This window comes from Mustela nigripes, chromosome X, assembly GCF_022355385.1.
Source record: "Mustela nigripes isolate SB6536 chromosome X, MUSNIG.SB6536, whole genome shotgun sequence".
Lineage (NCBI taxonomy): Eukaryota > Metazoa > Chordata > Mammalia > Carnivora > Mustelidae > Mustela > Mustela nigripes.
In genome coordinates, this window is record NC_081575.1 from 39,562,582 (window position 1) to 39,577,388 (window position 14,807).

Sequence of the window (14,807 nt, forward strand, 5' to 3'; positions counted from 1 at the left end):
AAAAATGTTAGAACCTAAGTGTTAGGTATCCTAATAAGTGGAAAGTATCATAATAAAATTTGAGGGGAAAAATTCTGTGGGATATGGTAACAGAGAAGTTTATAGCCTTAACTGCATTTATTAGAAATCTGAAAGAGTTTTCAATTTAAAAAGCAAGATCAAAAGGAAATAAAAGTAATTAAGATAAAATCAATCATTATTCCACAAGGAGAGGTCACCTCATACCTGTTAGAATGGCTGTTATCACAAAGACAAGAAATAAAAAGTGTTGGTGAGAATATGGAGAAAAGGGAACCCCTGTGCATAGTTTATGGGAATGGAAACTGGTACAGCTACTTTGGAGAATAATACTGAGGCTCCTTAAAAAATTAAAAATATAACTACCATATGATCCAGCAATCCCAGTTCTATGTACTCATCTAATGAAAACAAAAACATTAGCTTGGAAAATATATATGCACCCAAATGTTCACTGCAGCATTATTTGCAATAGCCAAGATAAGGAAACAACCTTAGTGCCCACTGATGGATGAACAGATAAAAATGTGAGATAAATAGATAGATAATGGAATATTATTCAGCAGAAAAAAAGAATGAAATCTTGCTGTTGGAGGAAGTTGTCAAGAGGATGTGTCCTCCAGCTGACCCATGAGTAGGACCTGGGCCACTGGAGGCTCCTCACTCCCTCCCCCATCCTTAGAATGTGCAGTCGACTTGCCTCCCCCCTGCTCCCAGAAGCTATTCCAAGGACATAGCCTTGAAGAGTAAGGTGTTGCTGAGGCCATCTGGATGGTATACATGACTAAATCCCTTGAGGCCTCTATATAAACTTAAAATTCTCTTGGGCAGGTATGAAGATCTACTCCTCTTGTGGCTGCTCAAGACAAGTCTCATAGTTAAGTTCCATTGCTTATTAAAACTGCCACCCACAAATCTGAAGTAGTCTGCCTCTTCCTTCCGTCTCTCCCTGCCCTCCATGTATGGGGCCAATTTCATATTACAATCAGTAAAGTTCCCAAGGTTGCAAACAAACACCTGCCGTTTTCAGCAACATGGATGGAACTTGAGGGCATTATGCTAAGAGAAACAAGTCAGACAGGGAAAGATAAACCATATGATCTCACTTATATGTGGAATCTTGGGAAAAAAAAAAAAAACTAGCCCAGAGATACAGAAACAGACTGGTGGTTGCTAGGGGCAGTGGGTAAGGTATAGGTGAAATGGGTGAAGGGAGTCAAAAGGCACAGTCTTCCAATTCCAAATAAACAAGTCATGGGGATGTAATGGACAGCATGGTGGCTAAAGTCAATAATACTGAATTGCATATTTGGAAGTTGTTAAGAGAATAGATCTTAAAAGTTCTCATCATCAGGTACCTGGGTGGCTCAGGTGGTTAAGCGTCTGCCCTCAGCTCAGATCATGATCCCTGAGTCTTGGGATCAAACTCTGCAGCGGGCTCCCTGCTCAGCAGGGAGCCCGTTTCTCCTTCTCCTGCCTGGTGGTGTTCTCTCTCACTGTCTTTGTGTCTGTCTCTCAAATAAATAAATAAATAAAATCTTTTAAAAAAAATAAAAGTTCTCATCATAAGAAAAAAATTCTTTATGGTGATATTAACTAAACTTATTGGGATCATTTCACAATATATACAAATATCTAATATACTATGTTTGTTAATTACACCTCTACAAAAATATCAATAATTACTGAAATAGAAAGCAAATAATAAGAAAACAATAGAGTGGATCATAAAAGGAAATGCTAGTTCTTTGAAAAGACTAATAAAGGGGTGCCTGGGTGGCTCAGTGGGTTAAGTATGGACTTCAGCTCAGGTCATGACCCCAGGGTCCTGGGATGGAGCCCTGTGTCTGGCTCTGAGCTCAATGCTGAATTTGCCTGTCCCTCTCCCTCTGCCTTTCACCCTGCTCATGCTCTCACTTGGGTGTATACTCTCTCTTCCTCTCTCTCAAATAAGTAAGTAAAATCTTAAAAAAAAAAAAAAAAGACTATTGGGTGCCTGAGTGGCTCTGTCAGGTAAGTGTCTGCCTTTGGCTAAAGTCATGACCCCCTGGTCCTGGGATTGAGCACCACATCTGCCTCCCAGCTCAACAGGGAGTCTGCTTCTCCCTCTCCCTCTGCTCCTCCCCCTCCCCACCCCCTGCTCATGCTCTCACTCTCAAATAAATAAACAAAAATCTTTTTAAAATTAGAATTAAAAATGATAACAAGTAAGACTAATAAAATGGACAAATTTTTGCAAGTATTACTTTAAAAAGGCACAAATTAACATAAAAATAAAAGGGAGCCAAACTACAAAAACAGAGATTAAAAATGATTTTATTTTTTTTTAAGATTTTATTTATTTACTTGACAGACAGAGATCACAAGTAGGCAGAGAGGCAGGCAGAGAGAGAGGAGGAAGCAGGCTCCCCACAGAGCAGAAAACCCGATGCGGGGCTTGATACCAGGACCCTGAGATCATGACCTGAGCTGAAGGCAGAGGCTTTAACCCACTGAGCCACCCAGGTGCCCCTAAAAATGATTTTTTTTTAATTTATTTGACAGACAGAGAGCACAAGCAGGCAGAGAGGCAGGCAGAGAGAGAGGAAGGGAAGCAGGCTCCCTGCTCAGCAGAGAGCCCGACGCGGGGCTCGATCCCAGGACCCCGGGATCATGACCTGAGCCGAAGGCAGAGGCCCAACCCACCGAGCCACCCAGGCACCCCCCTAAAAATGATTTTTAAAAGTACTATGTGTAACTTTTATACCAACAACTTAAAAAATCTAGGTGAAATGGATAATTCCCAAGAAAATAAATAACTAAAGTTGGCCTAAGAAGCAGAAAACTTAAATAAGCCAATTAATCATAGAAGAATATGAAATGATACTATGACCCAGCAATTGCACTGCTGGGTATTTACCCTAAAGATACAAATGTAGTGATCCGAAGGGGCACATGCACCCGAATGTTTATAGCAGCAATGTCCACAATAGTCAAACTATGGAAAGAACCTAGATGTCCATCAACAGATGAATGGATCAAGAAGATGTGGTATATATATACAATGGAATACTATGCAGCCATCAAAAGAAATGAAATCTTGCCATTTGCGACAACGTGGATGGAACTAGAGGGTATTATGCTTAGCGAAATAAGTCAATCAGAGAAAGACAACTATCACATGATCTCCCAGATATGAGAAAGCAGAGATGCAATGTGGGGAGTTTGGGGGTAGGAAAAGAATAAATGAAACAAGATGGGATCAGGAAGGAGACAAACCGTAAGAGACTCTTAATCTCACAAAACAAACTGAGGGTTGCCAGGGGGAGTGGGAAGGGAGAGGGTGGTGGGGTTATGGGCATTGGGGAGGGTATGTGCTATGGTGAGTGCTGTGAAGTGTGTAAACCTGGCGATTCACAGACCTTTACCCCTGGGGCTAATAATACATTATATGTTTATTAAAAATTTTTAAGAATTATTTTTAAAAAGAATATAAAATGATACTAATCTATTTCAAAAGTCACCAGCCCAAAAAAGCTAGGAACAGATTAATCACACTTTATATAAATTTATATAAAAATTTCCATAGCAAAGTAAAAGAAGGGAAATGACACTACACAGTTATAAGGCTAGTATATCATCTTGATATCAAAACTGACAAGTAAAAGGAAAGAAATTTGAATCTCCCTGATGGCTAGTGATGATGAACATTTTTTCATGTGTCTGATAGCCATTTGTATGTCTTCATTGGAGAAGTATCTGTCCATATCTTCTGCCCATTTTTTGATATGATTGTTTGTTTTGTGTGTGTTAAGTTTGAGGAGTTCATTATAGATCCTGGATATCAACCTTTTTTGTCTCTACTGTCATTTGCAAATATCTTCTCCCATTCCGTGGGTTGCCTCTTTGTTTTCTTGACTGTTTGCTTTGCTGTGCAGAAGCTTTTGATTTTGATGAAGTCCCAAAAGTTCATCTTCGCTTTTGTTTCCTTTGCCTTTGGAGACATATCTTGAAAGAAGTTGCTGTGGCTGATATCGAAGAGATTACTGCCTATGTTCTCCTCTAGGATTCTGATGGATTCCTGTCTCACATTGAGGTCTTTTATCCATTTTGAGTTTATCTTTGTGTATGGTGTAAGAGAATGGTTGAGTTTCATTCTTCTACATATAACTGTCCAGTTTTCCCAGCACCATTTATTGAAGAGACTGTCTTTTTTCCACTGTATATTTTTTCCTGTTTTGTCGAAGATTATTTGACCATAGAGTTAGGGTCCATATCTGGGCTCTCTACTCTGTTCCACTGGTCTATGTGTCTGTTTTTATGCCAGTACCATGCTGTCTTGGTGATCACAGCTTTGTAGTAAAGCTTGAAATCAGGTAACATGATGCCCCCAGCTTTATTTTTGTTTTTCAACATTTCCTTAGCAATTTGGGGTCTCTTCTGATTCCATACAAATTTTTGGATTATTTGCTCCAGCTCTTTGAAGAATACTGGTAGAATTTTGATCGGAATAGCATTAAAAGTATAGATTGCTCTAGGCAGTATCGACATTTTAATAATGTTTATTCTTCCGATCCAAGAGCATGGAATGGTCTTCCATCTTTTTGTGTCTTCTTCAATTTCTTTCATGAGTGTTCTGTAGTTCCTCAAGTACAGATCCTTTACCTCTTTGGTTAGGTTTATTCCCAGGTATCTAATGGTTCTTGGTGCTATAGTAAATGGAATCGATTCTCTAATTTCCCTTTCTGTATTTTCATTATTAGTGTATAAGAAAGCCACTGATTTCTGTACATTGACTTTGTATCCTGCCACGTTGCTGAATTGTTGTATGAGTTCTAGTAGTTTGGGGGTGGAGTCGTTTGGGTTTTCCATAGAAAGGGGAACCCTCTTACACTGTTGGTGGGAATGCAAGTTGGTGCAGCCTCTTTGGAGAACAGTGTGGAGATTCCTTACAAAATTAAAAATAGAAATACTCTATGACCCTGCCATTGCACTACTGGGTATTTACCCCAAAGATACAGATGTAGTGAAAAGAAGGGCCATCTGTACTCCAATGTTTATAGCAGCAATGGCCACGGTTGCCAAACTGTGGAAAGAACCAAGATGCCCTTCAACGAACGAACGGATAAGGAAGATGTGGTCCATATACACTATGGAGTATTATGCCTCCATCAGAAAGGACAAATACCCAACTTTTGTAGCAACATGGACAGGGCTGGAAGAGATTATGCTGAGTGAAATAAGCCAAGCAGAGAGAGTCAATTATCATATGGTTTCACTTATTTGTGGAGCATAACAAATAGCATGGAGGACATGGGGAGATAGAGAGGAGAAGGGAGTTGGGGGAAATTGGAAGGGGAGGTGAACCATGAGAGACTATGGACTCTGAAAAACAATCTGAGGGTTTTGAAGGGGCAGAGGGTGGGAGGTCGGGGTACCAGGTGGTGGGTATTATAGAGGGCATGGATTGCATGGAGCACTGGGTGTGCTGCAAAAATAATGAATACTGTTATGCTGAAAATAAAAAATAAATTTTAAAAAAGGAAAGAAATTACATACCCATCTCACTGATGAACTTAGATATAAAAAATGCATAACCTTAATATCAAAATCAAACAGCACGAGAAAACTATAGGCCATCATTTTTTATAGGTGTGCTAATGGCATTTTTGGTAAGACAATTCTTCCTTTAGCATCCCTGGTCCTGATCTACTAAATACTAGTAGGACTCTTCACACAGAAATCCAAGAAACTGACAACTAAAGCACTTCCAAGTGTCCCATAGAGGGGTAGTTCAACCCCAGGTTGAGAATCAATGCTACAGGAAATATCACTTATGAACACAGATACAAAACTGCTAAGTAAAATATTAGTCCCTCAAATTCCATCATACATTTAAAAAGATGTATCACTAATTATAGATTAATCCTAGAAACACAGGGAAGATTTAAAACTTACAGATCCATCAAAGGGGAACAAGGAACCAACTCCTTACTTGGAAAATTTGGCAATTACAGGGAAAGAATTAAGCATTTATCCTGTCTTTCCTATAGGAACTATATTTTGGGGCTTATCAAATAGCTGTACTAGATGAAGGATGGTTCTTAAAGAGTGGTATGTTAGCTAATAAATGCTGAAAGAATGATAGAATCATTACATTGAAACCCTTAATGAAATAACTGATTCAGATAGTAGTTATCAAATAGGTGGTAAAGCCATTAGATGGAAAGATAATGGAGAATATTACACTGAAGGGATAAGACTATCACCATTTCAATTCTCTTTCAGTATCACTAAAAGTAAGATGAGCAAACTATGTAAAAGGAAGTGCATAGTATCAATCCCAAGATAGTCTCACCAAATAATAATAAAGAACCTGAATATAATCAAGTGTTTAGTTCTAACTTCCAGTAAATAGGAAATATAGGCAATACAAAAATAAGTAAAACAGCACCTCAAGGAAGTAATCAGCCAAATCCATATTGTGGGAGAGTCTACAGGACAAACAGAAGTGTCTTCAACAAACCAATGGCACAGAAATAAAAAAGAGGAGGTATTGCTCTGTCTTAGCTTTTTAAAAACTTGGAAGAAACTTAAAAGATATAACCTAATACAATAAGTTAACCTTGGTTGGATCCTAATTGGAACAAAAAACATATTTTAGGCAATTAGAAAAATCTTCTATATGCTGGGTATTCATCTGATAATGGCATTATGATTATAGGTGAAGATGTCCTTTTTGCTATAATTTTTGGGATGCATACCAAAATATTTAGGAGTGAAGTCAGATGATGTTCATGATTAGCCTAAAACATCCCAGCAGAAAAGAGGAAAGGGAGATAGCTGAACCAAGTACAGTAAATGTTGATGGCTATATAAGTTGAATTATGGGTATATGGGGTTTATTTAACTCTCTACTGTAATTTATGTTTGAAAATTTTCATAACTGGACGTTTTTAAATCAATGCAATTGATCAATGCATCAATGCAATTCAATGCATTAACAATTTAAAGGAGAAAACCTATATGCCCAACTTAAAGGTAAAAAAGCAAATGACAAAATTTCATACCCATTCATGCTTTTAAAAAGTCCCCAAAAAGTTAAGTATTAAAGAAAACTTATTTAATAAAGAGCAAGTACCAGAAACTCACTGTAAGCATCATGCTTGATAAAATTTTAGAAGCATTCCTAGTTTTTAATTTAAATTTTGTTAGTTAACATATAGTGCAATATTGGTTTCTAGAGTAGAGTTCAGTGATTTATCACTACATACAACACCTAATGCTCATTATAAGTGCTCTCTTTAATACCCATCACTTATCTACCCCCATCCCCCCCCCCAACTTCCTCCATCAACCCTCAGTTTGTTCTCTGTCATTAAAAGTCACTTATGGCTTGGGACGCCTGGGTGGCTCAGTCAGTTAAGCCGCTGTCTTCAGCTCAGGTCATGATCCCAGGGTTCTGGGATCGAGTCCCACATCGGGCTCCTTGCTCCGCAGGGAGCCTGCTTTTCTCTCCGCCTCTACCTGCTTGTGCGTGCTCTCTCTCGCTCTTTCTCTCTCTCTGACAAATAAATAAAATCTTAAAAAAAGTTTATAAAAGTCACTTATGGCTTGTTTCCCTCTCTCCTTTTTTAATTTTCCCCTTCCCATATGTTCATCTGTGTTCTTTCTTAAATTTAACATATGACTGAGATCATATGGTATTTGTCTTTCTCTAACTGACTCATTTCACTTAGAAGCATTCCTATTAAAGGGAGAGATAATGATGTCTGCTATTATGCACTATTAAATCTTATACAGGGTCCTGGCCAATGCATTCAGGCAAAAAAAAAAAAAAAATGCACATAGTATACAAGTTGAAGACAGAGACAAAACTATCAATATTTGCACATAATCTGTTTGTCTACCTAGAAAATCCAATAGAATCAACGAAAAAACTATTCTAAATTAAACAGAATTCAGTAGTTGTTGGACACATATGATTTCATACAAAATTCAATAGTTTTCTTATAATAATAATTATAGAATGAAATAAAAAATCCTGTTAATCGTAACAACAACACTATAAAGTATCTAGAAATGACCAAAACAAGGTATTTTCAAGACATATATGGGGCAAATTATAAAACATTACTAAAGAACTTAAAATTTTGAATAAATGGAGAGCTGTGTTTATTCATAAAAAGGAAGACTCAGTGTAAAGATGCAAATTCTTCCCAGTTAAATCTGCAAACTCCATGCAATGTCAACAAAATTCCCAATAAGATTCTATATGGGTATGATGATCTCACTCTAATATCCTTATAAAAAAAGTAAACAGGCAAGAATAACAAAAAAAATTTTGAAGAAAAAAGAAGGCTCTTTTCATGCCAGATATTAAACATGTTATAAAACCACAGAAAGTAAAAATGTGCTGTGAATGTAGGTATAAATAAATGAATCAGTAGAACTGACTAGAGAATCCTGAAATAAACGTAAGTATGCATAAAAATCTAGTATTAACTAAAGATAGCATTTATAAGTCAGTAGAGATGATGCCTGGGTGGCTCAGTTGGTTAAGTGACTGCCTTCAGCTCAGGTCATGACCCCAGAGTCCCAGGATCCATCCCGCATCAGGCTCCCAGCTCCATGGGGAGTCTGCTTCTCCCTCTGACCTTCTCCCCTCTCGTGCTCTCTTGCACGGTCTCTCTCAAATAAAGAAAGAAAATCTTTAAAAAAAAAAAAAAGAAGAAGTCAGTAGAGAAAGGAAAAAGAGAGGCATGTACAAGGACTTACATTGCACCACATTTTATATTAGCAAAAAAGTTGGAAATGACCATGTCAGTGGGGAAATTGACATACAAATTATAGCCTACCTATTCTGTAGAATACTATGCAACAGTGAAAAAGAGTAAATTAGATTTATAATGTACTAATATGAAAATTTCTCAGAATAATGAGTGGAAGCAAGTAGCAAAGCAATACATATAGGCATGATACAATTTATAGTTTTTTTTTTTTTTAAAGATTTATTTATTTATTTGACAGAGAGAAACCACAAGTAGACGGAGAGGCAGGCAGAGAGAGAGAGAGGGAAGCAGGCTCCCTGCTGAGCAGAGAGCCCCATGCGGGACTCGATCCCAGGACCCTGAGATCATGACCTGAGCCGAAGGCAGCAGCTTAACCCACTGAGCCACCCAGGCGCCCCTACAATTTATAGTTTTTAATAACACTAAATAATACCATATATTCCATGTGTATGAGAAAGAGAGAGAGTGAGAGAGACAGAGAGAGGGAGGGAGGGAGGGAGGGAAAGAGAATGTTTCCCTATTTGTTTCTGCAAATGAACAGAAAAAGGTCTAAGAGAAAATAAGCCAAACAGTGAATAGGAAGGAGGAAGGCCAGGGAGGAAATCAATGACAGACAGAAGCTTTTAGCCTTCCCTTTGAAATTCTAATCCTTTACAAGAAAAATGTACATGTTCATGCATCAGGTGGGAATTAAGTCAATAAATAAGAAATTTAAAAGCAGCATAACAATATGCTTGACTCAGTTATATAAAAAAATTCTATATGTGTATAAGTACTTCTTTTATAATATAAATGCATGGAAAGGATACCATAAGGATACTCACCAAAGTGTTGATGGTTTTGTTTTGTTTTGTTTTTTGGTGGGATAGCAAATAGGGAGGGAGCACGAAAGGCAAGTTTCAAAATTTATTCTCTCTATACCTGTGTATTGTTCTGATCTTTTACCATGAAAATATACTTATATATTACTGAATAATTAAAAAATAAAGACATGGAAGAAGTCAAAGACACACTGTTAAGTGGAAAAAGCCAATTGCTCTATTTTATATATATAATATAATTATATTGTATACAAACCCAACAATGTATACATATATTATATGTGTGTGTATATACATACACATATTCTAATGTACAAAGTACGAACTAGACTTTCACAATTTATTTCTGTGTTAGATTATTTTTATAAAGAGCAACAGTTTTGAATTAAGAAATACTATAATAATTTTCCAATATATACATTTATCAAATTACTACATTCTATACCTTAAACTTACAACAATGTTATATCTCAATAAAAGTGGGGAGAGAGAATTAACATACAAATAGAGAAATCTGATTATGTCATTCACCTAATCAGAACTTTTTTTTTTTTAAAGATTTTATTTATTTATTTGACAGACAGAGATCACAAGCAGGCAGAGAGGCAGGCAGAGAGAGAGGAGGAACAGGCTCCCTGCTGAGCAGAGAGCCCAATGTGGGACTCAATCCCAGGACCCTGAGACCATGACCCAAGCCGAAGGCAGCGGCTTAACCCACTGAGCCACCCAGGCGCCCCCTAATCAGAACTTTTTAATAGGAGCATTCCCATTGCTCCTAGAATAAAACCTAAAATAATTAAGGCAGTCTGCCATTCAGCCTCAGCTCTCCCCCTTGCTTAATATGTCCTAGTCATAGATGACTATCAGTTCTTCAAGTCCCTTATACATGTTCTATTTTCAGGTCTCTACAAATGTTACTTATTTCCTCTACCTGAGACACTTTCTCCACGTACCCCTCATCCTCCTCTATCTACCCCAATTGATCCTTCATTTCTCATCACTTCCTCAGGGAAGCCTTCCCTGACATTTTGTACAAGGTCAGGTCCTCCTGCTGTAAGCCCCTATAGAACTCCCCCTTTTTCCCCCTTCATAGCTCTTCTCACAGTCTGCAGTCTTCTATTTATAGGGTGGGATTATTAATCCCAATTATCACTCCCCCTAGTCTGGAAGCTCCATGAGACCAGGACTTTTGTCTGTCTTGTTATATCCTGACATCTGGTAAGAGCTCAGTAAATATTTGAGAAATAAATGACTGTTACCCATTCATTAGGATGGACTGTGGCTTTGGCACTAGCTCCATTTTCCTCTCCATTCAAACCCCTGCCATCATATAAACAACCTCAATGACTATGGATGATTCACCCAACAGTCGAGCCCCACTGCCCCTTGATCTCTACTTCTATAAGCCCTGATCACATATCACTTCCCTTGCCATTTCTAGCCATTAATATTCCAGACCACCTGCTAAATATGGGACTGCTCCTCTTCAGAATTCCTGAACTCCTCTTTCTCAGTCTCTGGCTACGAGCTCTCATCCTTGTTACTTCTGGGTGCTCAAAGTACCCACTCCTCGTTTTCATCACGATCTCCCATCATTTGACTTCTCCCATTTGCAGCTCATTCCCAGCTCATCCCTTTACTCTGTAGCCAGTCTAGACTCGATAGTACACCACAGCAACCACTCTCTCATTAGCAGCCTCCCTGCTCTTACCATTTTTAATCTGCCATTTTGCTGAGCAGTTACTATGGGCCACTCTCCGTGCATTATCTCTGTAACTTCTCACAATCCCTAGATGAGGTAAAGACCACCACTGTCCCCTTTACAGATAAGGCAAAGGATTTTTTTTTTAAGGGAACAGATTCTTAAAGAGGTGACGTGATTTGTCCAAGATCACACAACCAGAAGGTGGTGGAGCAGGGTAGAGCTGAGATGTGAACAAGATCTGTCAGACATCAAGGTCAGTGCTCTGAACCAGTAGGTTGTTTATTCACTCAAAGGGAAAGGTAACTCTGATTGCAACAGATGGGAGGGAGGAGGGCACGTGTGAAGTCTTCAAGCCCAATGAAGCCATCCAGGTGAGAGCTGATAGTGGGCTTATCATTATCTACCTGAACATTGCAAAGAATTCAAATTATAAAGTCCCACTTACTTCAGGTGTGTGACTTTAGGGAATGGTCTTGGTGGGCTTTGTATGAAGGCACAGCTTAGTGCGCCTAGAAGAGACCAAAAGAAAACCATCAGTTTAATACACTCTTCCAGAATAAAATGTTTACTTTAACTTCTCTGGAAATCTATATATTTCTACTTTTGCTGCCATTTATTAAATACCTCCGTGTGCTGGGAACTTATTATAATCTTGGTTACACTTCCAACAACCCCGTGAGCTACTCCCTAGTTTTATAAATGAGGAAAGTGACACCCGGGGAAGATGAGGACAACTGCTTCGGTCCCACGGTTAGTTAATGTCAAACATGGGATCAGGACCCAAGCCCGGGTCTTCTAGCCTCTTTCCTCGCAAAGTGCCAACTTTAGAGTCCTCCTTCCAACACTCCACACACACTGGTGAGACCCTGGGTGGGGCTCAACGAGGGGCGTGCTCCCAGTCGCTGCGCTGCAATCTTAGCAAGGCGCTCACCAGCAGGTCTGAGGCTGATGAGCTCGCCCCCCACCTCCCGCGCCCCAGCTTTAGGGGATGGCCATGAGATCCCCGCCTGCAGTTGTCCACGAGGCGGGAAGGGGGTGATCCCGCCGTGTCACCCCTCTTTGAGGGCACCAAGACCCAGGGCACAGCAAAGCCAGCCGCGAAGCCACCCGAGTCCGAGGCGGCCCTGCAGAGAGAACGGGCAACAGCTCAGTCACCTATTCCTCCTCTCAACAATCCAAAGACACGATGGTAGATCCTAAGGTGACCTATATGAGCTTTCTCCCCGCTTGAAGCCATGATCTGGGGGCCATCCACGGGCCCAGGAGCCCTCGCTGCTTGCATGCAAACCACGCAAACCGTGTGCTGCTGCTGCTGCTGCTTCTTCTTCTTCTTTTTTTTTTTTTCCTCCAGGTAACGGTCAACAGTTTTCCCGGATTGCCAAAAGCGTCATGTCTTCTCTCCCTCCCCACCTCAGAAAATAAAAGTTAAGAGTCATGACTTCAGGCTCTGTCAGCTCGAGCTGACCAGATAGCCTTACCTCAGTCTCAGAGGCACGCAGAGTCAGTCCCGCCCCCTCCATCAGTCAGTGGTCCTTTCCGCTCTCCCCTCCCCCTGACGCACGCCTACACGAAAGCACCCCCCATGTACGTACCCCCCCACGCACGCGCCCCGCGCACGCGCTACCAGTCTCCACGCATACCTCCACACACAGCTCTGTAAGTGGCTGCACGCGCGCGTGTCCTCCACGTGCCTTCACACCCACTCGTTCCCGCAGAGAGGCGCTTCCCCGCGTAGGCACCTCTGCGCCCCGCTCCACACACGCGCATCTCCCTTTACACCTCGGGATCCTGAGGGGCTGGCGGGGCCGGACCTCCCCTGCTGCCCAACTTCTCCCGCAGCGAATTCCCGCCCCGGCACGTTCCGCTCAGCCCGCGGCAGCCCTGCCGGCTAGTCTGGACTGGGCGGCCACCTCCCTTCACATCCCAGGAGACACCGGGCGGGGTGTGGCACCTCCCACGCTCGGCCACCAGGGCTTTCAGGCTTCGGGGAAGCCAGCCGCCGGGGCTGCGGCAACTCGCTTGATTTCCGGCCCGTCCGAATTGGCGGGTGGGGGGACCTTTCTGATCCGCGGGGAAGTGTTCACCTGGTTCTTAAAGCTAGTTGGTCCTTCCTCAATTTCCTGCCAGAGGGAAGGGCTACGGAGAGGGAGCCAAGGTCTTTGGGGCGGGGAAGAGGAAATGACTCAGTAAGAGGCGGCTCAGAGGGAGGAGCCGGTCTGGAAAGTGGGGGCACTGGCGGGGTGGGAGGGAAAGGGGAGAAAAAAGAGAATGGGAAGTCCGTGGCGGGGGTGGTTTTGAGGGTGTCTGGCGGAGTCCTCGGAATGCTTCCTGGTCAACCCCAAATTCTGGTGCCACTGGCCAGGATCGTTTCTGAGGTGCTGGGCCTCAAACTCCATTACCCCAGTGCCAGAGGCAGCTAAGGCTGGGAACCTTACTAGCTGCTCACTAGGCACCACGGAATCTACTGGTCTGGACAAGGGCACAGGGATTAACTCTTCGTGTTCTATGGAGCCAGTAATAGTCTTTAGCTCCTAGGGCCGCTGAAGGATTAAATTAGTTACTACATTTCAAGTGCCTGCAGTAGTGTCAGAGACTGTAAGCAATCAGTGATAGCTCCTATAATTACAAAGGTTCATTCATCGGTAGTCTGTCTCCCCTCTAGATTATTGTGAGTCTCAGGAGGGCAGAGATGATGTATTTGAGTCAGCACTGAACTCCAGCACCTGACACAAAGATCCTATCAATAAACTACTTGTTCAGTGAATGATTAAGCAAGTAATTGCATAAGTGCCAAGACCCTCTCTCTTCCCTGTGAAGAGTATGTTTGTGGAAGTTTAAGGAAGAATGGCTGTGATTGGGGAAGGTGGCACATAGGACCCCTGTTGGTTTCTGTATCAAGTGCCCTATTCTGCCCTTAGAAAGTGGAATGTCTTTGGCAATTTCCTACATGGACACATGGAAAACTGTCAGACAGCTAACCTGAAATTTGAAACTGAGACGTGACTAGAGCAGGATCTGCATTTTGTACAGTTAGTGAATAAATCAAGGGAAGAGGACTGAAGTGGAAAGCTCAAAAATAATGGTGTCAAATGTATGTGGGGGAGTCTGGCATGGGAGCTCTGAGTGAAAAGAAGTGTGTGAACAGGAGTACAATCACCTGGAAAGGGAGTCTGATGAAGGTCCCAAAGTAATAGCAATGTTACCCACTTTTCTCTTCTAGTTGCAGGGGTCCTGATGATCTGCCCTGGTGTCCCAACATTTTTGGGCTAGGTATGCAGATTTGACTTCTAGCACTACATTCAGGAAATTTGCATTTATGGGAAAGCCTACTGTTATAGCTAAAAGGGACCTTAGAAATTACTCATACATTTCAATTTATAGTTGAAAAACTGAGCCAGAAGGGACTTGGGTTTTTGGATTCTCTGGCCTTGGTACTGAATTTTGCTGGGTCTGAAATTGGTTGTGTGTCCCAGTTATTCCTTAAATCCCTGC

General features: G+C 41.2%; 1 long non-coding RNA gene across 2 annotated transcripts in view; it reads right to left on the reverse strand.

Annotated features, from left to right (window-relative positions):
* Positions 1-13,477, reverse strand: part of LOC132007378 (uncharacterized) — a 28,027-nt gene extending 14,550 nt beyond the window's left edge. The window contains exons 1-3 of one of the 2 annotated variants that reach the window (XR_009401331.1): positions 13,400-13,477; positions 12,471-12,725; positions 11,761-11,824 (exon numbers count right to left, since the gene is read on the reverse strand). This is a non-coding gene — a long non-coding RNA (uncharacterized LOC132007378). The other variant, XR_009401330.1, reaches the window with a different exon arrangement.
* Between the last annotated feature and the right edge of the window lie 1,330 nt (positions 13,478-14,807).